This window comes from Thermobia domestica, chromosome 10 (genome assembly GCF_964235325.1).
Source record: "Thermobia domestica chromosome 10, izTheDome1.hap1.1, whole genome shotgun sequence".
NCBI lineage: Eukaryota > Metazoa > Arthropoda > Insecta > Zygentoma > Lepismatidae > Thermobia > Thermobia domestica.
In genome coordinates this window covers 95,840,199-95,861,586 of record NC_137463.1, presented here as the reverse complement: position 1 = coordinate 95,861,586, position 21,388 = coordinate 95,840,199, and the positions used below count along the sequence as shown (strand labels likewise).

The 21,388-nt window shown below is 36.2% G+C and overlaps 1 protein-coding gene across 4 annotated transcripts in view; it reads right to left on the bottom strand.

The window, feature by feature from the left end:
* The window catches only part of LOC145662578 (homeobox protein PKNOX2-like), a 482,520-nt gene that overhangs the window by 95,252 nt on the left and 365,880 nt on the right, over nt 1-21,388 (bottom strand). Inside the window, exon 1 of one of the 4 annotated variants that reach the window (XM_081728279.1) lies at nt 8,999-9,236. The exons of the other annotated variants lie outside the window; for them this stretch is intronic. The gene's annotated coding sequence lies outside the window, so the exon portion shown is untranslated. Of the gene's footprint in view, nt 1-8,998; nt 9,237-21,388 lie in introns of those variants that run through there. 4 annotated transcript variants of the gene reach the window in all.

Below are 21,388 nucleotides of genomic sequence, written 5' to 3'. Positions count from 1 at the left end.
TTCTTTCACGATTTCTGTTTTTGTTATACTTCTCGTAGCCGCTTTTTGTCTTCAGTAATAAAACCTTCTAACCACCTAAACAAATAATTAAATGCTTCACTTTACCCCTTCCTATTTTTGTAGTTTGACACAGACTGCTTTCCTCCAAGTGTGAAAGACATACCTAACGCTCTTCTTTACGACCCTTGCTTCTCCTCTCTCTTTCTTTCTTTTCAAATAGCGCAGCGACATAGGAAATGTAGAAAGTAAGCAGCTTATTGTTTACAAAATGATATTAAATAAACTAATAGATACTATGAGGTCTTCTCTCAATGTTAGAAATCTCTGATCGCAGTTTATGACATCATAATTGTAGTGTCCAAAAATTTTTGCTTTTTCCCCCAATATTTGAAATATTACAATAACAATACCAACAACACAATAACAAATCCTGTCTTCATTAGAGATACGAATTACTGTACCTCTGTGGTCGAGCGTTCATCTCTGGTACGCAAGGAGTTTCTGGGATCGATCCCGAGTTCTGTAACTTTGTGGGACAACATTGGCTTTGGGTTTTCTTCTGATTCTCCCGTTTCCTCCCAATTCTTTTCCACAATAATCCACTCTTATTAATCATCCGCCTTATTTAGCCCAAAGCAAATAACCACGAGACGTTAAACAAAGTTTCATTTATTTTCACTTCCGATGGAACACCAATATTTGTAAAAGCCAAAAGAGGAAGGTTACAACTAAGAACACGAAATCAATCATGGAAGTTGAAAGAAAGAAAAGATGAACAATGATTAACTTTCGGTAGCTAGGTAGTAATATACCTTTTGCATTCTATAAAAGAATTAAAGCAGTACCGGTACTTGTGCAAGACTCTTGATCTTGTATCGAGACTTTTGGTCTTGGTCTTGATGCAAGACTAAGATTCTTGCGCTCATCACTACTTACGAACCCTAATTCTTTCAAAACCACTTTTTTTAAAGGTTTTTAGACAGTTTTGACAGGAGATCAATGCAGAAACAAAAAAATACCTCAAAGAATTAACCCTTTGGAGTATGGGGATTTCAAGCAATTTTCGAGACCCTTATTTGAATAGCTCCCACTTGAACAGTATACATCCAAATTTCATGGTTAGTATGTCATTCTTTAAAGGTTACTTTCCAATTCCATCATACATATGCCGCCATGACATACGAGGAAATGGAAATTTTGCGAAAATCGGGAAATTTACCTGAAAAATCCCTCTTTGCAAATTTGGCGCTCCCTATAGTGGCCCTGGTTAGTGAGTATACGACGCAGTGGTAGTGACGGTACAGTGGTAATGAGAGTACGGAACACTAATGTTCCTTGAAAAGTACGTTCGGGTATTAGTAATGTTTGCCCCAAATACCATGCCAATTTCCCGATCAGTGACGTGGGAGAAATATTTCCCAATCCTGTTTGACTATACAAAATATCGTATACAAATTGAAAAAGAATATGATGTAAAGTAAAAATTTCTGGACAGCCATTCGAATTTCATTGTTAGAATATAATTCTTCTCATAATAAAGGATACTCTGCAATACCTCATGCCACCATGACGTACAACGAAGGAGAAATTCCGCGAAATTCGGGAAATTTCTCTTTTAAAAAAAACTCTTTGCAAGCTTTCGCCGCTAGAGCGTCCCCGGGTGAGAGTACGCAACTCTAATATACCCTGACAAACATGTTCGGATATTGGTAATGGTATAGCATAAACCCTCACAAATATTAATACGCATCCTGTTTATAACGTTTGGGTTATAATGTTAAAAAAAAAAAAAAAAACTGCATCACGTAAAAGTCACATAGAAGCAACATGTTTGTTTGCCCTTTACCTGTGAAGTCATAGCCCCCAGTCTTCATATTTGGGCTACGCAAAGGCTTGTGATATATTTCATTACGCCTTCCAAAAAGAAGTATATAAAAAAAAAGTGAATGAAATAGTTTCTATTGTCAATCAATATACTTTAAGACAAATGAAAGTAGGAGGGGAGGAGGTAGGAAACGGTTGGGGGAAGCCATATATTCATTTCCATATCGGACAATCCATCATGCAACCTTACAAACACGCATAAAGACACTTACGCTTCACTATAGAGAGTATGATATCACAAAGCAACAATAAAAATAGTGAGACAGTAGAAATGTCCCCTTCAATCTTATGTCATCGCCCTACCAGTGATTGTACCACGAAGAACCCATTACATTATATTCACTGGTCCTTTCAAGTACAGGTGGAACCAAAAAAAAAAAAAAAAAGTTTTGGCACTGGTGGATCTAGAAGGTAAAAACTGCGGGGGGAGGGGGGAGCAGCCAGTACCCAGACTATGATAGATATATATAAACTGTGAAAAATATATAAATAATAGCTTAAATTATTTTCATTCTAGGACAGCAACTGTCCCATCTTGCTCTGTCGTAGCGCACTATCAGATGGACAATCTGGAATTCGATGGATAGGGCAGTCTGTCATATATACAGAATAATTTATCAAATTAATATATTTTTCAAATGTCTTTATTAGTCTATTGCAATGTTACCAGTCAATTATCAAGACAGAAAGCAACATCATAATTCTTCCTTGGGGCAACAGTAAATCATCTCACTGTTAAGAGAGAAAGAATCACAGACTATTACATAACAAGGACACGTGAAGGAATATACAGTGTAAGAGGGAAGAAAATGGGCGTTACAGAAGTTGCCACCTTAATTAGCTGTTCGCGTGTTATTCCATTGCGTAAGTTTTGAACAATTAATATCGTTAACTTCACATATATTATTACTAGTGAAAACATAATATTTTACAGTCTAAGGGAAACAAAAAGTGTAAAACGAAATTTATGTTATATATGGAGAGTCCTTTTAAAAAAACACAGACACACACAAGAGATCTTTTTCTGAAAATACATTAATCAAACATTTCTTAAATGTTTTAATAGTGGAGACCATTTTTATTGATCAAACTATTCTACGGAACCACGTTATTCTTTCCCCTTCGAAAGCAAATTTATCAATTTTACTTTCGAGTGAGGGAAGGAGAGAAGAAAGTATGGTGGTCGTGAAAAAAATTCGAAATTTCAACCGATTTGTGCGTTTCATGGCTCATAGATGCCAAAAGTGATTTTTTGACATCTGGCCATTTGTTTGTCCTGATGTATACTCGCCTAGAGGCCATATCGTTCACTATGTCTTAACCAAATTTTAAACTTAAGGTTTTAATGTGATTCTGCAGTGGAGAAGGGTTGAATTTTCTTCCTACCCCTAACAATACAGACACTTTATTTAAAATTGCTATTTCCTCTAAAGGATCTAAGATTCTGTTTATACGGTATTTCATAGATCAGTTTTCCAAAAACAATCTTATCATGTAGTATGTCATTTCTCTGCGAAAAATCGAGAACGGATAGTTTATTTTTTAGGGTCTTTTTGGGGGGAAATTTTCTCAAAAACGACTCAAGCGATTGTGTTGATATTTCACAAATAGATATTTCATTAATAATCTGACATTACGGCATAACTCATTTGTCCTTAAAAAAAATCTACGAGAAGCAATTTATTCTTGGGGGATGAGTTTTTTGGACTATTTTCTCACAAACGAATCTGGTAATTTTGTTTATTGTTCACAAATTAATATTTAATCAATAACCTGACAATATGGCATAACTAATTTGACCTGAAAAGGTCTACGACGGGTACTTTACTCTTGGAGATAAGTTGTTTTTTTTTCCAGACGAGTTTCTCAAAAACGACTCATGCCATTTTTCTCATACATCATAAATAAATATTTCATCTATAACTCTATAATATTGTGTAAATTAATCCTTACAAAAAAAAAAAAAAAATCGTAAGAGATAGTGCGCTCTTCACGATTAGTTTCTTTTCAGACTACCTTCTCAAACACGACTAAGGAGATTTTAATCATATTTCCTAAACATATACTATTTAATTATTATTCTTACAATATTGTATAAATCATTTTCACGACAATATCCGTAAGAGATAGTTTACCCATGAGGTGTTTTTTTTTTTGACAATTTTGTAAAATACTACTCATGCAATCTTGCCAGTATTTTATAAGCAAATATTTTGTTAATAACCCTAACATATTTATAATAATAATAATAATAATAATAATAATAATAATAATAATAATAATAATAATAATAATAATAATAATAATAATAATTTATAACGAGTAGTTTACTTTTCAGGGTAAGTTTTCTTTCGCTGAAGTTTTTCGAAAATGACTTACAATATTGTTCGCATTTCACAAGAAAATGTTTTATCAATAATTGCAGCACAACATGATTTATTTAGTTTAAGGAATTGAAGCGAGAAAGTTTAGTGTGGTGGCCCGTTAAATGTATTCAGTATATACGCACGTATTAACACCAGTATACTTACATAATAAAAACACTATTTATTGAAATTTCCTTGGTTTAATGTTAGTATTAATAGGAAAAATATATATTCTTTTTTTAAATAAATGAAAGCTTTCAAGAAAATTGTATAATGCTATCTCTATAACTCTATGGACAACTGATCTTATGCAGTCGTTTTACTCGGACGTATTTGACCACCCACCGTACAGTTCGGATCTTGATCCGAGCGATTTTCACGTTTTCTTAGACCTCAATAACTTCCTGTCCGGTAATAATTTTGATAGTGATGAACAACTGCAGACAGCTCTAATAAACTAGTCTCACTCCCAGGCAGCTGACGTTTATCACATCGGCATACAAAAAGCTGATCCCACTATATGACACGTGTCTGAATTCTGGTGGTGGATATGTTGAAAAGCCAATGCCAGTTTACTGTATCTGTGGCAATAAATGTTTCAAGGTCGTGTCTTCACTGTGTTATCATCTTACGGAAACTTACTTTCTGGACGCACATTATACGTACAAGTGCTTTACCTGTCTTCTAAACATATATGCAAGTAACACATAATCATGCAATACCTTGTTGAAAGGATTATACATGAGCTCCCTCGTGGCTATCTGGTTACCGTTCGAGTCTCTAACACGAAAGACCTGGGTTCAATTACCGGTGGGAGCTCAACTGGTTCAGATTACACGTTAAGCTGTAGACTGATGTATCATAGAGCATTTGTGCTGAAAGGGGCGTTAAACTTGGAACCGAATAACCAACAGGATGATATGTGACGTGACCTATTTCAACCTACATCCACTCACATCGGGAGTCGAGCTGAAGTCTCCTACATACTTACATCACTCTGGAATGTTTTGTATTTAATTTGAATAGGCCATTTTTGTAGACCAGATTCAGGGTAACTGCAGGCAAAATCGGTAAATATATTTTGTTAACAGTTCAATAACACTAAAATAACATAGAAAGCAAGAACACCAGTAAAATCATAAGAAGGGTTTACTTTCACAGAACAAACAAAACGATTACACACATTCACGTGCGAAGAATCTAGTGTCAGGTGTGAATATTGTTCGGAAATTAATAGACAGTGAAGTATACTATTTACGTTCGCGCCACAGATTAAGATATTAAAGTGGCGTAACGGTACATCGAAGTTCGAGCGTGCAAATGGTCCTTGATTTGACTCCGGCCCGTGAGAATCCCTGGAAAACAACATTATGTCTACGAGTTACATTAAGGTTCTCTTGTCTCCTCGTACTTACATTCAGTTCAACTCTGTTATAATTTACTATGGAATAATTGCTGGGTGTTAGAGATTTCGTTTTATTACAACACAGACACAAGCCAACTAAAAAATACATATGTCAAAAAACTCATGTGTCCAGACATTTACTAGAGTTTCATTACTTTCATCTTTTGTACTATTGCATTACAGTAATTAACGTTACCAATGAGACGAAAAATTAGTTTTTTTGTCTCGTCTCGTAAATTTTGTAGAAATCTCGTCATATCTCGAAGATTTTTTTTCTTGACCGTCTCGATTTTCGAAAAGCTTTTCTCGGCTTGTTTTATAAATTTACGTATAAAATTTATGCCCCGATCTTCTAAATATAATTTCATCTAGAAGTTATCAGAATCCTCGTGCGTCACGAGAGGTCCATTAAACATATACATCATATTTATTATTGTGCAATGACTTGCGAATCTTTTAAATGTTGATGAAAACACTAACAATTACTTAATCAATTTATAGTTTTTATACTATCATGTAACACTAAAACATAGTTTGAAATCTAAGACTTGTCTTCAAATATACTGTATTATCAATTTGTCTTGTATATTATTTATAGGTCCTATATATTTAAAATAATGCAAATATCTAAAAAGATATTTAAATTTCACAACACTCAATTCCGTCGTTCAAAACTTTTCCACTTAGAAAATATTCCTTGACTGGGTTCTTTAAAATGACACCTGCACTATTCTCTTTCACTCCCAAAATTCACGTTGTTTTTTTCCTCACAGTTGGTGTCACGTACAATAGTGATCATAATTCTCAGTAATTTTTCAGGTTTCTCAAACTGTGAGTTGGCCAGTGTTTCAGAAAAAATCTTCCAGGGGGCACATATTTCCATATAATACTATTCTATTTATTATTATATTATAGACGAATTATTTTGGTTTCCTCCGGGGAGCACTCTCAGAGCCTGGGGGGGCAGTGCCCCCTCCCAAAAAATATTCTGGAAGAAACACTACTGTCTGCTCGCCGCAAACCATAAGTATAGAGACAATTGTTTGGATTTCGACCTTACAGGAACAGCTGATATGAAGACTTGTTCATAAATTTAAAACAAATTTTTATGTTATGTACAGTCTTGTTCAAAAACAATCTTGGCTATCCACTTTGCTTTAAAAGATAATATTCTGACAGCTGTATGTAGGAAATTATATTGCTTTGTGTTTACATAAAGATTTCAATTGGTTAAACAAAACCCATATTTGTTTAATTTAATTCAGACTGTGTGTAAAGACAGGAGTTTCAAAGAGAGATGGGTGACCAGGTTTTCTGAACAAGACTATAAGTAGTCCCGACTACATGAGTGTTCTGGTGTTGAAACCCTCATTGGAGGTTTTTAATGGAAGGTCAGCATCCACTGAATTATTTTTATTTCAAAACACATTTGAAGAACTAAAGAATCTCAATGTTTAGTTGAGTTCTGTCCAATACAAAGTTCAGGTAATTTTTGTAAATTAAAAAAAAAAAAAAAAAAAAACTGACGTCTTTATACATTTCACAATATTATTAGCGTTTAAATGGGAAAGAAAAATGTCCAAAGATAAGACATATGAGAGAACTTATTGAGCTAAAGAGCAAAATATATCTAAGTGTAAAATAAAAGCTCATGCGTAGTTTTCGAGAAAATGGAGACAAACTAATCAATCTGTGAACATAAAAATTGAAAGACTGGCGAGAACCATGACACTTATTAAGGTGAAACTAATATTGAAGAACATTCTCATTAAGATCTTTATTATGACACTAGCAACGTGATAGTACTTAGTTTGGTTCATGAGATATAAGCTAAAATCTCCACTAATTCTTACATTTAAATTTATGTTTACGTAAAATAATGTTATAGTCCAAATAAAAGATTTTATGTTAGTCGATAGATCACAGATCTGAAAAAAGATAATATGCTTGAGGATAAACTGTCGTGTAGCTTTCAGGAAAATCGAGAAAAAATGTCAATGGTGATAGAATATATCTCATTTGTCGCCAATAATACCTGACAATTTTTAATTTGCTGGAAGACATTTATTTATTTATGGAATTACTATGTAGCAAAATGTATTGTTAAGCAGTAAATTGTTTTTTTTTTTTTATCTCCTAGCGGTAACACACACACACATTCTTTATGAGCATACTACTTGTAATGTGTATTTTTTTTTTTTTATTTCAGTAGCCTGTCCTCCCCGCTAATGACCTTTCATGTCTCTTAGGGAGAGTGCCCCAGTTTGGGAAGCACTGGCCTATTTAGACCTGTTAAAAGACATTGTGATTTATAAGTACCGAAGCTCAAGCATCCGTTTAAAACATTAAAAGTCCATGCCTATTTCTATGTAGAGCATTTATGAAATGAAATGAAAAAAATCAGTTTTACGTCCTACGTTTATACCGGTTAGGCTTTAAAAAATTGTGATGATTAGAAATGAAGACAACGGTGGATTAAATAAAGTAGGAGGAAATGGAAGAACCTCGAGATAATCCATGCACACGGTGTTTGTCCACAACATAATCCATTTGACACGAACTGGAATAGAACCAGGAACCCTAGGCACCAGAGGTGAACGCTCTACCACTGAGTCACCGTGGCCCTATACTATTTATGTATTGATGTAGGCCTGTAAGTCTTCATTTTGCCTATGTTGTCACTTGGGGCGCCGTCGAAAGATTGTGACACACTAAGGGCACCGTGAAACAGAAAAAAAGTGTTGGAGCCACTACTGTTTAACTATTTATCAAATTTCGCCACTGCAAACATGAGCATTGCTACTGTAACTTTTTAGTACTTATTGTTTTAGTACTTTAGTACCACTTCCTTATTGTTAACCTTGGCTGAAATTTGCACAAGATGAGATGTAACTTTCGTAACGATCTTCGAAGCGATAGAAAGCTCTTTCCAAATAAAACACGCATTTCTTTTTTTCAGACATCACTTTTAGGATACGTTTTCGAAACCTAAACTCTTGTGTCGTGTGTCTCCCTAACTTTAGCATTCATACGCACGGGCATGATAGTGTCCAGCAACGAGAAATTTCTTAATAGTGACATTAAAGTCTGCTGTAAGTACTAAAATTATGCTGTTTTCTTCAGAAACTTTTTTAAAAATTATTTTTACAGAATAGAGTATAATAATAATACTAATAATAAATAATGAAAACTGTAAAACTGGACGAAAACCCTTAATGAAAGTCCACTGATTCTTTCGGATATTTTGTGCAGAAGAATATTTTTGCACAAATGATGGAGAAAGATAATTATTTTGCACTGCGCTGTGCTTGAGAAACAAAAGGATTCTGGAAGCAACACTTACCTCTTGGCATTACACAGGGGGCATCCCGACCGTCCACTTGACAACCTTGACAGGAGCAATCACTACGTCCTCCATCACGTGGAATGGAAGCCAACGGCCACAAAAAAATAATTAAACTTCAGAAAAAATGTAAAGGAGACAATAAGAAGGCCGACTCTGCTTGCGGCGATGCCAACTCTTTCTCTCTCTTTTTGTATTCTTTCGTTTCCCGCAGTCTGATCAGTAATCAATCCGTCATTCCACAGCGAGCACAAGAGAACGCGTGCCTCTACCTTAGAAACCGAAAAGCAACCGCCCTTTCAAGAACTACACTGGACGGACTATGAACGGGAGAAGCAGAACACCACGAGGAGCTAGCGCGGATTTCCCTCGATTTGCCCCCGTCCTCCCACCCAATCCAATAACACGAACTGACGTCACTGCAGCAGTGTTGCCAAGTAAGTCCAGTTTATAAAAGAAATTCAACAATGCTGTTGCCCTCCGTCTCCGTTCCTAGATTTGATATAAAAAGGAGGGGAATCATGAAAAATCGCGTTGCGCGGAACAAAATTATATGCCGTCGACAAAGAACTCAGGAAATTGACAACCTTGACTTAAAAAAAAAAAAAAAAAAAAAAAAAAAAACTGAGCGACAAGAACTTATAACGCAAAACAAAAAGAAAAAAAGTAATGGGTAATTTAAATATATCTTGCCACTCAATTGACAACATTTCGGAATTAATTTTCATTCAGTAGGCACCACCCACAGAGAAGTAAGGTACTCGTGATACTGAAGACAAACGCTCGTTCTTTGTAAGATTCAATCTAATTAAATTTCGACAATCACTGGGTGAACTTGGCGATTCTGCATGGGCGGGCGCTAATCCTGCGGAGACCGAAGAGGCTCATACCCACATAGTTTGCTCAGCATTCCCACGGATTTAACAACGAAACACACACAAAACGCACACATACACATATAGCCTACTTGAAACTGACTTTCCCAAAGTTACACATAGAAATCGGCGGCGTTACGGTTGCATATCTCAAGTTCGAAAGATTGCTTATTCAATTCCCGATTTCAGCAATCCTCACTTGTGTTCTTCTCGGATCTTTGATGTTAACAAGTATTGTTTTAAATTTGTGCTACTAAAATTATCAAATACTTTATCAAAATTCGTACGAAACATTCTGTTCCAATACATGAATAAAATATATAAATTTCAAATATTACAGTTATAATTGAATAGATAAAAATTGCGTTCGTGTCTGGTATTGCATTAGTCTTACAAACTGTTTTATCGACATTAGTAACAATAATAAAGGCACTGTAAATGTGGTTTCTTATTTAGAGAGGTCGGACATACGGCTATATTATACGAGATATACTCAAAAATTATCGAGCCTGTTTTTTTTTTTTTTTTTTTTTTCTCCTGTGTAAAGCAATGAAGCGCGAAAAACTTTCTTCAGTGTAGATGTGGAGGGAACACCCATGCGCAGTCGTGAATTGTTCGCGCCCGCTGAAAGTGTCAGTCGCTGGCAGTCGGCCAACGAATGAAGACGTGTAGTGTGTGACTGTCGGATTTCAGTTTTTTGTAAAATGACAGAAAAACTTGAGCAGCGATATTGCATCAAATTTTACAAAAAGCTGGCGATACCGAAGCGGAAACAATTCAATCGGATCGGTACATTCAATTTTCAACGAGAATTTGGGCATGACGAGAGTGTCCGCGAAATTTGATTCAGGTTTTCATCGCGAAACACAACATTCCTGCGTATCGTTAGGCTCCTACTCATCCGACATGGCTCCATATCACTTTTGGTTATTTTCCAAGCTGAAAATGCCGCTAAAAAGAACCCTATTTGAGTCAAGAAAAGATATCATGCAGAATGGGACAGCACGGTTGCTGACCATTCCAAAAACCGCGTTCCAGAAGTGTTATCAACAATGTAGGCAGCGCTTAGAGAGGCATATGCATTATCAAGGAGACTATTTTGAAGGGGATTAGTGTTTCAGATTTCGAAATCAATAAATAATATTTTTGCAACCAAAAAGGCTCGATACTTTTTGGACACACCTCGTATGTTCAAGAGAAAGATTTCGTGAAGTGAGTATGGATGTAAAAGAATGGAGCATCTGCACAATTTTAATTTTCTGTTCTCACTTTTCCTGAATAAGATGTTTCCAGCGATTGGTATCATGAATGCAAATCGGCAATCACAAAGCAAATAAAACAACAACAAATTATGTGGATTGCCTATTATTGCAAATTGAAAACTGTGTTCGCACAAACCATATTTTATAAAGGCCCTATCAAGTTGCCGAATTGGCTGGAGTACTCCGACATTACCTGCCCCGTTATCTTGGCCGCCCAGAAATCCCTATCTTCTTTACGATAAAGTGTCAAAGGACAAGGATACACTAGAAATGACTTCGCTTTTCTCTCTTACTTCTAAACTGCTATAAACAAAAGAACTATTTCTATCATTCCGCTATACAAAACGCTTATTGTGTAGTGATGCTTCACTTCCATGCTAACAGAGGGACAAATCGTATAGGAGCTTTTCGACGAATTTGGGTTATGTAGAGAAATGTAGTAGGATACTAGCATTGCTTTGCACGATTATGGTTTTATTTCTTAAAATGTCCTGAACAGCAAAGGATTACAGTAATGAATATCTTTAGCATAAGTGATTTTCATTAGTATGTAAATTTCTCTCTTCTTTTCGTTTCACCACAGCACTCGCGGAACCAGGAGTTAGTCATTGTCCCAACTTACAAAGGGAAAACGGATCTCCCAAAGTTGGAATGGCGCCACGAAACGCATGCTTATACAAAATACTCTTACTACTTCATTAAGTGTACTCGATTGCAATTTTATTACGTAATGTATATCTTATTATTATCTTTTATTATAGTGTCTTAGTTTTGTATGACTGCTTTATAGTAAAATTATACTTCTAGTGGTTAACTATTTTCCGTAAGAATAAACACGTCAATAGCTCAGCAGAAATTCAGTGTTTCAGCTACACGTAAATTTTTCTCAGAAGTTTAGAAGTAACATATGTAATAGTGCATGATGCTGCGAAAATATCCTTTTACACTGTTACACCAGAGATACTCCGTTTCCTGAGACGAAGGACGTGCAGGCTCCGTGCTTACTGTGAAGAATACAAGAACTCACTGGCAGCCAGGGATACAGTTACTTTTGACTTAACATATATGTACGTATTTCACAATCATTTTTAGAATAGTTGGATCGATTATGATGGAACCTTTACAGAAGTGTGCTGAATAATCTACTGTAGACTATGTATTGGGCATAATAGTTGGTATGTAGCTTGTCTTACACTGATCTACGATTGAAATTTTGTACCTTATGTTAATGAAGTTGTTTAACGAATAGCTTCCTGAAATATATGCAACTTATAATGCATCTCTCTGTTGTATAACTTCAAGTATGAAAACATTTATTTATTGATTTATGAGACCTGTTGGAAAAGTTTCCGACCATCACCTCGAGAAACCAATACACTCAGCTGGTGTTTTCGTCGACCTAATCTTCTTCAAACTAGTTCCCTCCTGCTTCCACACCCTAAGATTAGTGGACCTTGAACTCCTCATCGGGAAGTCTGTAAAAGTAGCGGTCGCGTTGCTCTAGATGTCATCTCGAGGGCGAAATATAATTTCTTACTGGACCTTTTCATTTTTCGGAGCAGCCAAAAGTCTCACGAGGTTATACCCGGAAAAGACGAAACTTGACGAATCACTGAAATGTTGTGTGTCGAAAAAGACAATTACATGAGCCACATGAATGGAATCATTATCCAGGTGCAGTCTTCCGAGCTTTGAGTTCCACAGATCTGGTAATTTCGGACAAAATGCGTCACGCAGACAATGACAAATGTCTAAAGGGTAGTCTTATGTACTTGTACGTCCTTCCTCTACGTAATATTGCCATGGCAATTACAGAATGCACTCAATATTGCTTTCATTTTGTTACGCACATGACGAACATTTCTGGGTTTTTGTGAGTCTTCTTAGGCCTTGACCTGAGGCCCGATATATCCACTGACAGTGAGTCAATTCTGACTTCGTTTTCGGAACTTATCCGTACACCCACGTTTTCAGCATTTTAGACCCGTGCCGAAACCACACAAAACCACCCAACATAATAATTCCTATACAACGCAAGTGACAGTAATCCCACCTGCAGGCGAAGGGCACCATGGCACCCTCTTTCTCGATGAAAGCGAAGTGTGGCCAAGCTGCGCCATGTAATTTTCCGAAAAACCATAGGTCGGAGAATACTTTTCCGACAGGCCTCGTATAGATATTTCTGAGCCTTACCGACATCTATGGCCTTAAGCCCATCACGTATGAGGGATGACGTTCCTCCGGGCGAGCACACTATCCGAGGAAGGGAGGCAGTGGCCTGGGATCGGGAGTCGAACCAGTACATGAAACGTCCTTAATGAATATTTTCGGAGTATCTAAAAGTTTAGCCTTTCATGTGTGTGAGGGTGGAACGTGATGTTATATATATATATTATGCATAATATTTTTAAATAGGAATTGGAGTCACAACTACAGTTTCCAACTTTGAAGTTAGTGGAGCTACATTGAAATGAAATGATTTTTTTTAGTTTTACGTCCCACGTTTATGCCGGTTAGGTTATGATGAGTAATGAATGAAATGGTGGAATGAAGAAAGTGGGAGGAAACGGGAGAACCCCGAGAAAACCCACCCACACGGTGCCTGTCCACCACAAAGTTCACTTGGTGGGAGCAGGGTTTGAACCCGGGACCCCAAGCACCAGAGGTGAACGCTCTACTACTGAGCCACCGCGGCTCCTGGAGCTACATTGAGTAAGCAACAGGGTGTATTGATTTAAATCAGTCGGATTTAAACCACGATTTATATCAAGATTTAAATCACTTGATTTTTAAAATAAAAATCGTTGAATTAAATAAAATTTCGTTTTTGTTCTGTTATTTCGATTGTGGAAGATATAATACAATGAGACGCAAATGTACAGTATGTATAGCGTAGTATGAAAACGAGTGTTGGACGGGTATCGAAGCAATCCTGCTTTCTTGTCTTCGTAACATAGGGTTTGTAAATCGTAAACTATTCCACCGGGGACATCACAATCGACATTTGGGACGAAAATTATTTTGTGTGCAAGGCTGTTTATTCCCAGATAATAGAAGCGTGTTTAGGGAGATCCAATCCCTTCTCCGAAACTTTTCTTTTTATTTTATAACTTTAGGCAAAATTTATGTATTCTATATATATTTCGTGCCGCAAGCTGGTTCCATTTTTTTTTTAAATATGACCCTGCCACACATCAGTAACTTTTGTGAAAAAAAGTGTCATGTCGATAAACCTTGCTGTATTTTTTTCTTTAATGTTTAATAAACATTGGGATTGAAATAGGTTAATGACTGCGGATTAATTCAAACTTCAACCCCAATACTTTCACTTAAATGGCATAACTAAAATTTAATACTAATTCCTAATGTTTTTTCTTCAGTTTGCGACTTGTATTATTAGAAGAGAAAGATGTGATTTAAATAAAAAAAATCGATTTAAATTTTAAAAAAACAATTTTTTTTTAAAGATTTTTTTCCACCCTGGTAAGCAACGAGATGAACTCAAAGTCGAATTAATACTGGATTCATTTTCAACCGAATTCAAAGTTTAAAGCGTAAGTGGTTGACCCATACATACATTCACCACAGCCATGAGCAGAACTATCATTTTCTTTTTTTGTAAAGTTATTACTAATGACGATTACTAAACAAAAGGGACACAATAAAATCTTTTTAGCAAACCAAAAGTACAAGATTTTTATTTCAGGAGAAACAACAATGCTTCTTTTCGACTCCACATCTTATACGCAGCAGGGGAAGTTCGTTTGTTCACTTAAGTTTAGCCCCCTTATCAGCAACGAAACTAGATGAGACGTAGCCTAAATAGTTTAAGATGGAATCCGAATAACCATAATGCGTTCAGTAGTGATGAGCGCAAGAGTCTTGGTCTTGCAGTTTTTGCAAGAGTCTTGCGCGCAAGACCAAGACCAAGACCAAGACCAAGACCAGGAATAGCAGTGCAAGACCAAGACCAAGACCAAGGGGTGCAAGACGAAGACCAAGACCATACCTGCAAGACCAAGACCAAGACCAAGACTCTTGCGCAAGAGTCTTGCACAAGTACTGGTAGTACTTGAATTTTTTTATACAATGTAAAAAAAAAGAAAATTCATTACATCTTTTACTTGAATTTTTTTACTTCAGTAAAAATGACACTGGAGTGAATGTGTTCCCAGTAGTGTTATGCAATCCGTGTGAGTCAATCTGCCCCTGTAGCATATAGCTACATTATATCGTTTCCTGAATTGGTTGTTCGCGTTTTCTGTAGATATTGCTCGTTTTGAAGCCACACAGGTGTCATCTTGCCCCATATAAGCTATTTTGGTGGACAAATATAGTGTGCGTGGGTTTTCTTAGTTTTTCCCGTTTCCTCCTACTTTCTTCATTCCACCATTTCAGTCGTTTTTCATCATCACCGTCTCCCTTAGTGTTGGTGCATTACTGTGGGACGTTAAACTAGATACTTCATTTCATTTCAAAGCATACTAGTGGTGTTCTTCTTCCAAAACTGAAGAGAAATGTAGTATTGAACATAGGTAATTCCGTACACCATAGGTGCTGACTACATGAGTATGGCATTGGTTATGAGACTCAAGCATCCGTTGTAAATTTTTAGTGTGCGCTCATAAAATTAATATCGAAATAGCATTTTCATGACATTGATAAAAACTAGTGCATGTGACCGCAAGTTTGATTTCATGGGCGGATGCTTATACGTTGAATAATTGTTTATCCATATAACTTTTGGCCTCCTTAGGCATACGGCACATCGGGGATTGAGCGATATAATATTATACTACAACAGTAAATCTATATTATAAAATTGAAAGTGACTATGTTTGTGACTCCTAATCTCTTGAACCACCCGCTCGAAATCCATCAAATTTTTAGTATAGATCAGGTTTGGGCCTAGAATGTTATTTGTCAGTTCACTTTGAAGGAGCAACGTATGGGAGGAGGAGGAGGGGGAGGTATACAAAAATCAAAAATAAATAAAAATAAAAGTGACTAAGTTTGTGACTTAATAATTCTTGAACCACCAGACCGACCTTAATCAAATTTTTAACATGTATGAGGTGCGGAACTGGGAAGTTCATTTATAGTTTCATTTTGATGGTAGAACCTAGGAGAGAAGGAGGGGAGGGGGATGTATATATAAAAATAAATAAAACTTAATAACTCTTGAAACACCCGGCCGATCTCGATCAAATTTTCAACATAGATGAAGCTCAGACCTTTCACGATTTTTATCATTTTACTTTGACGGTGCAATATAGAGGATGGTGAGGAGGGAGATATAGGTAAAAAAATAAAAGTATAAGTGACTGTCTTTGTGACTTCATCACTCTTGAACCAGCCAATCGATCTTAATGAAACTTTCAACATAGATGAAGTTCGGACTTAGGGTGTTTTATATTATATCACTTTGATCGTAGAACTAAGGGTAGGAGGAGGGGAGAGGAAGTGTACAAAAATAAATAAAACTTAATAACTCTTGAACCACCCAACCGAACTCGATCGTATTTTCAAGATAGATGAAGTTCGGACCTGAGATGGTTTCTGTCATGGTTTCTGTCACATCACTTTGACGATGGAGCTTAGGGGCCGGGGAGAGGAGAGATATTTAAAAATGATCGAAAATGACGGATATTAGAGTAGAGTCTATAGTTTTGAGGGTCGCTGAGATAAACAATGACACTTCCGATGCTGTTTAAATCCAAATTTAGACCCGTAGCTTGGCGGTGGGAGGGGAGATATCTAAAAATGATCGAAAATTAATACTAGTGTCGAATTCATAGTTTTTATGGTCACGAAAGTGAATAGTGATACTTCCGATTCCATTTAAATGCAAATTCAGCACAGCAACTTGGGAAGGGGGAAGAAGGAGATATAAAAAATTATTGAAAATGACCATTATTATCAATGTCAAATTCATGGTTTTCGATGTCATAGAGATGATCAGTGGCACTTCCAATCCCGTGCCTTGCAACATGGGGGAGGAAGAGATATATAAATTTATTGAAAATGACCGATATTAGCGCCGAATCCATAGTTCTCGGTGTCTCTAAGATGAACAGTGACGTTTCTGATGTCGTTTAAACCCAAATTCAGCCCCGCAACTTGGGGAGAAGAAGGAGAGAGAAATATAAAAATAATCGAAAATGACCGATATCAGTAAGCGCTTTAGTAATAATGAAAAGTGACTGATTAATGAAACATATTATTATTTTTGTTTTAAAATTTAATCCAACGAAGTGGGTAATTGATGCTAGTAATTCATATGCACAAGGGAGACTGATTTTATACAGTTATTTTAAATAACTTTAGTTTGATATCGTTATTTTGTATTTCTAATATAGGTCAAAAGTATTTATAGAAATTGAGTTTATAGAAAAGACATAGACAGACAGATGAGTCGTTTTTAGTTTTCCCTCAAATTATTCTAAAATATTAAGTTTCGATGATAATAATTATTTTAATTTTTTCTCTCTTTTTTGTCGATATGCTAAACATATCATCATAATCATCATCAAAGCTATTTTGCCATTATTGGCTGGTTGCTTGCAGCAATTGAGGAACCTCGATGTACGGTGGTCCTCAGCTAGTCTCTTCGTCTTAATGTAGCATTTTTCTTAATATCTTCCTTCAACTACAATTTCCTTTGCTTCCTCTCTCTCTTTCCTTTCACCATACCCTCTAGCACGTCCTCCACAGCCAATATCCCAACCAGTTCTTCTTTCTCCTCTTATCAATATCTAATATTCTTTTTTCTCCTACTGCTAATATTTCTAACACCTTCTCATTCGTTTTCCGTTCAACACAGCTAATTCGCTCCATTTTTCTCCATGCCCAGGTTTCGAAAGTCTGTATTTTTTCCATTGCTTTTGCGTAATGTCCATGTTTATGCCCCATTGGAATCAGTAAAACAAAATCTCAATATTTAATTATAAGTTTGTTTAATACAATGATTAGCTAATGTGGTTGAAAGGAAAAATCTGACGCCTTTAGAGTGTAAAAATAATTTTGCATTTCATGTTATTTCAATTATCTGTACCGTTTTGATTTTCTTTCATTCGTCTCCGGGGTAGCGTCCCCAGTTTCGGAACCTGTGGAGTGTTGGATCTGTTAAAAAATATAAAAAGATTACGAAGCGTCGTGATTTATCTTATAAGTAGCGGAGCGTGGGCAGCCAATAAAAAAATAAAGGTCACCACTTATGGTGTACACTATTATCATACTTACACGAAGATAAACTATGTTACATTTAAAAACATATATTGTGTTTCCGTTACTATTGGAGCATTGTAGAATTTATTATCCCTTATATCCAGAGTAAAATTTACGTATGAAAAACATAAGATTTCTTAAAAGTAAAACTTGCAAGACTCTTGCAAGCAAGACCAAGACTGGGTATGCAAGACCAAGACCAAGACCAAGACTGGGTGTGCAAGACCAAGACCAAGACCGAAGGTTCCAGTGCAAGACCAAGACCAAGACTCGGTGTGCAAGACCAAGACCAAGACCAAGACCAAGACCACCCCGGTCTTGGTCTTGGTCTTGCATTTGCTCATCACTAGCGTTCAGTGGTCTCCCATCATAAATAGAACCGGGGACCTCGTGTACCAACGACGCGCGCTAGCCACTAGACTAGCGAGGAATCCTAGCAAGGGAGATATGACAAAAATAAAGGAAACTACAGTTTGAAATTTTTTCGTACGTAGAAAAGCTGGAAGCTCGAGTAGGACATTCAAGAGAACTTGGACATTAAAAAGAGAAAGAAAAAGAGGCAGATGATGTAATTGCTTGGTTTTTCGTCCCTTATTTCAAGTTCTATTTTATAGGTTACTTACTTAAATGTAATGAATATAATGTTATGTTCATTTGGTGGACATGTTCTTTACTTCATTAGGATTACCTAAATAGTAATTATAAGATTATAATGTTAGTTCATATGCACCTACGTACGCCCGTTACTTCACACGATAACTCGAACGTAAGTTATTTTTTTTAAAGTAGATAGATATAGAGATTATCTTGTCTGAATTCACTGATGGAGACAACCATGTAACAATTTCACGGACAGTGCTATCTATCCATATCTAATTTGTTATTACTGAAAACAAAAGTGTATAATTAGGATTACTATATTCTGAAATGCCAAAATGCGGACATCAACATTAACTTTCAACATAGCAATGCTATCTCTACTTCCAAGTTTGATTTTAAAATATTATGAAAAATATACTGAAATATATGAAAAATGATTAAACAAGCGTACTTATACTGCATATCTTTACATGTGAAATGTTTGAAATTAATCGACAATTCACTTGAGCTAAGAAAATGCGGACACATGAGGGATTTTCGGAAAATCCGCATAAATGCTAACATATGGTAATCCTGTGTATAATTTTAGAATGCTAGAAGTTATATACAAGAGTATTAAAATAACACAGTCAAATGGTAACCTCAGGAAATCGTTTTAACACCACCACTTTCTATTATTTTTATTGTATAATAAGAAGAGTATAATTGGCCATCAAGATTGTAGGTCTATCTGAATTAAGGCTTGGCTCTTAACTGTGAAAGTATTTCTTTAACCTTTTGGTTACCAAACTCATTCTGCAACGTAAGGTAGTTGGTAACATGGTCGATTTTAAGAAAAATGTGAATTTCATAGTTACTTTCCAATGTTCGTAGCTCTGGCCCTAGTACACCTAGACACGTGAAACAAGAAGTAGGATATGCAGAATAGAACTAAAATTTAGAAAACGTATTATTTATTATGGACATTCCGCGAACCGGGTGGGGCCATGGCCTCCAACTATGGTTCCTAGTTTGTTCTGGATCGCACTACGTTATAAATTGGGAATAATTGATTTAACAGTTTAAGTTATAAAACCTTATAAATGAATTACTGATCCTTACCAAAACATTTTGTATAACAGAAATTTGTGCTTTAAGAAAAAACCTGGATTTTCTTCTTCTTCTAAATAGCTAGGGCTGGCTCAGATCTGGAACTACCTGTTCGTTAATTTAACCTGTAAAGGTTAGCATTTCTGACGCCAGTACTACATGGTTCCTTTCTAGATTTGTGATATTTTAAAAGTCTTTCTGTTATCCTCTAAATGGGATCATCGCGAAAACTCGTTCAGTTTATTCCTTACGCTTTCAATCGAACACTAAAAGCAAATAAAACATTTGATTTCCTATAAAAAAAAAAAAAAAAAAAAAAAAAAAAGTATTAATGGTTCAACAGGTTTTGGAATTTGAATGATTACCACATGGATTAGAACATCAAATGCAACACAAGTATAAACAAGGACACTTGCGGGGTATCAGGCATAATCCAAAGGAGATTATCCCGAAATTTTCCGCGCTGGCTGCTGAAATGGTGTAAATATCGCACCCGGTATTGATGTCAGATTAAGTAGGTTCTTTTGTGAGGAGGGCTTCGAGCGTTAAAGCAGTGCTTATCTTTTTTCTATTTTTTTTTATTTTGTTTCTTTATAAAAGAGAAGAAAACGAAAGGTTCCTCCAAGAGGCTTTCTGCACTTGTCTGAACGGAGATGAGATGAGGGCCCGCGTGTGAGGGGTTATTCTATCGATCCTCTTAAACCAGCGGAGGAGGAAAGAGGTGTAGTTGTAGTCGTATGGTAAGGGAGCAAATAAGAGCGAAAAGACAGGGGAGGGGGAGGAAATTATGGAACCGAGGGTGAGACGGAAAACTTCTTCATTGATCAAGCGGAGGAAGGCTTGGAAAACCGCTGAACTGGCGGGACGTGACTTTGGTCTGATTCTTGATATTACACCAACACGTGTTTCACGAAAGCAGGATTCAACAGAGGAAAATCTCCTCGTTGTCATCTGGAGTCAGTCGCCAACCACGATGCTCTTCTCTCTCATCTCTCGCCCAACACATACTCTAAATATGGGCTGTGCAACCACTGCTGCTGTTCTTTCCTTTTCGGCAAGAAGGCTTCACAAGTTCTTTTGCTATCTCAGCATCCTTAACAATTCGTCCTCGCATTGATGTATATCTTGAGTGTGTCTTTTATCCTTTCTCTCCATACATAATATATTACAAAAAATGTTAAAAAAGTTTTCGGTAGTAAACTAAATCCCTTCACTAAACGTGCACACACAAAACATGTCTTAATTCTACAATATCATGAGAATTTAACACACACATACACACAGAGTCCAAAATTGGTGCATATACCAATCGATAAACATGATTCAGATAAAGAAAA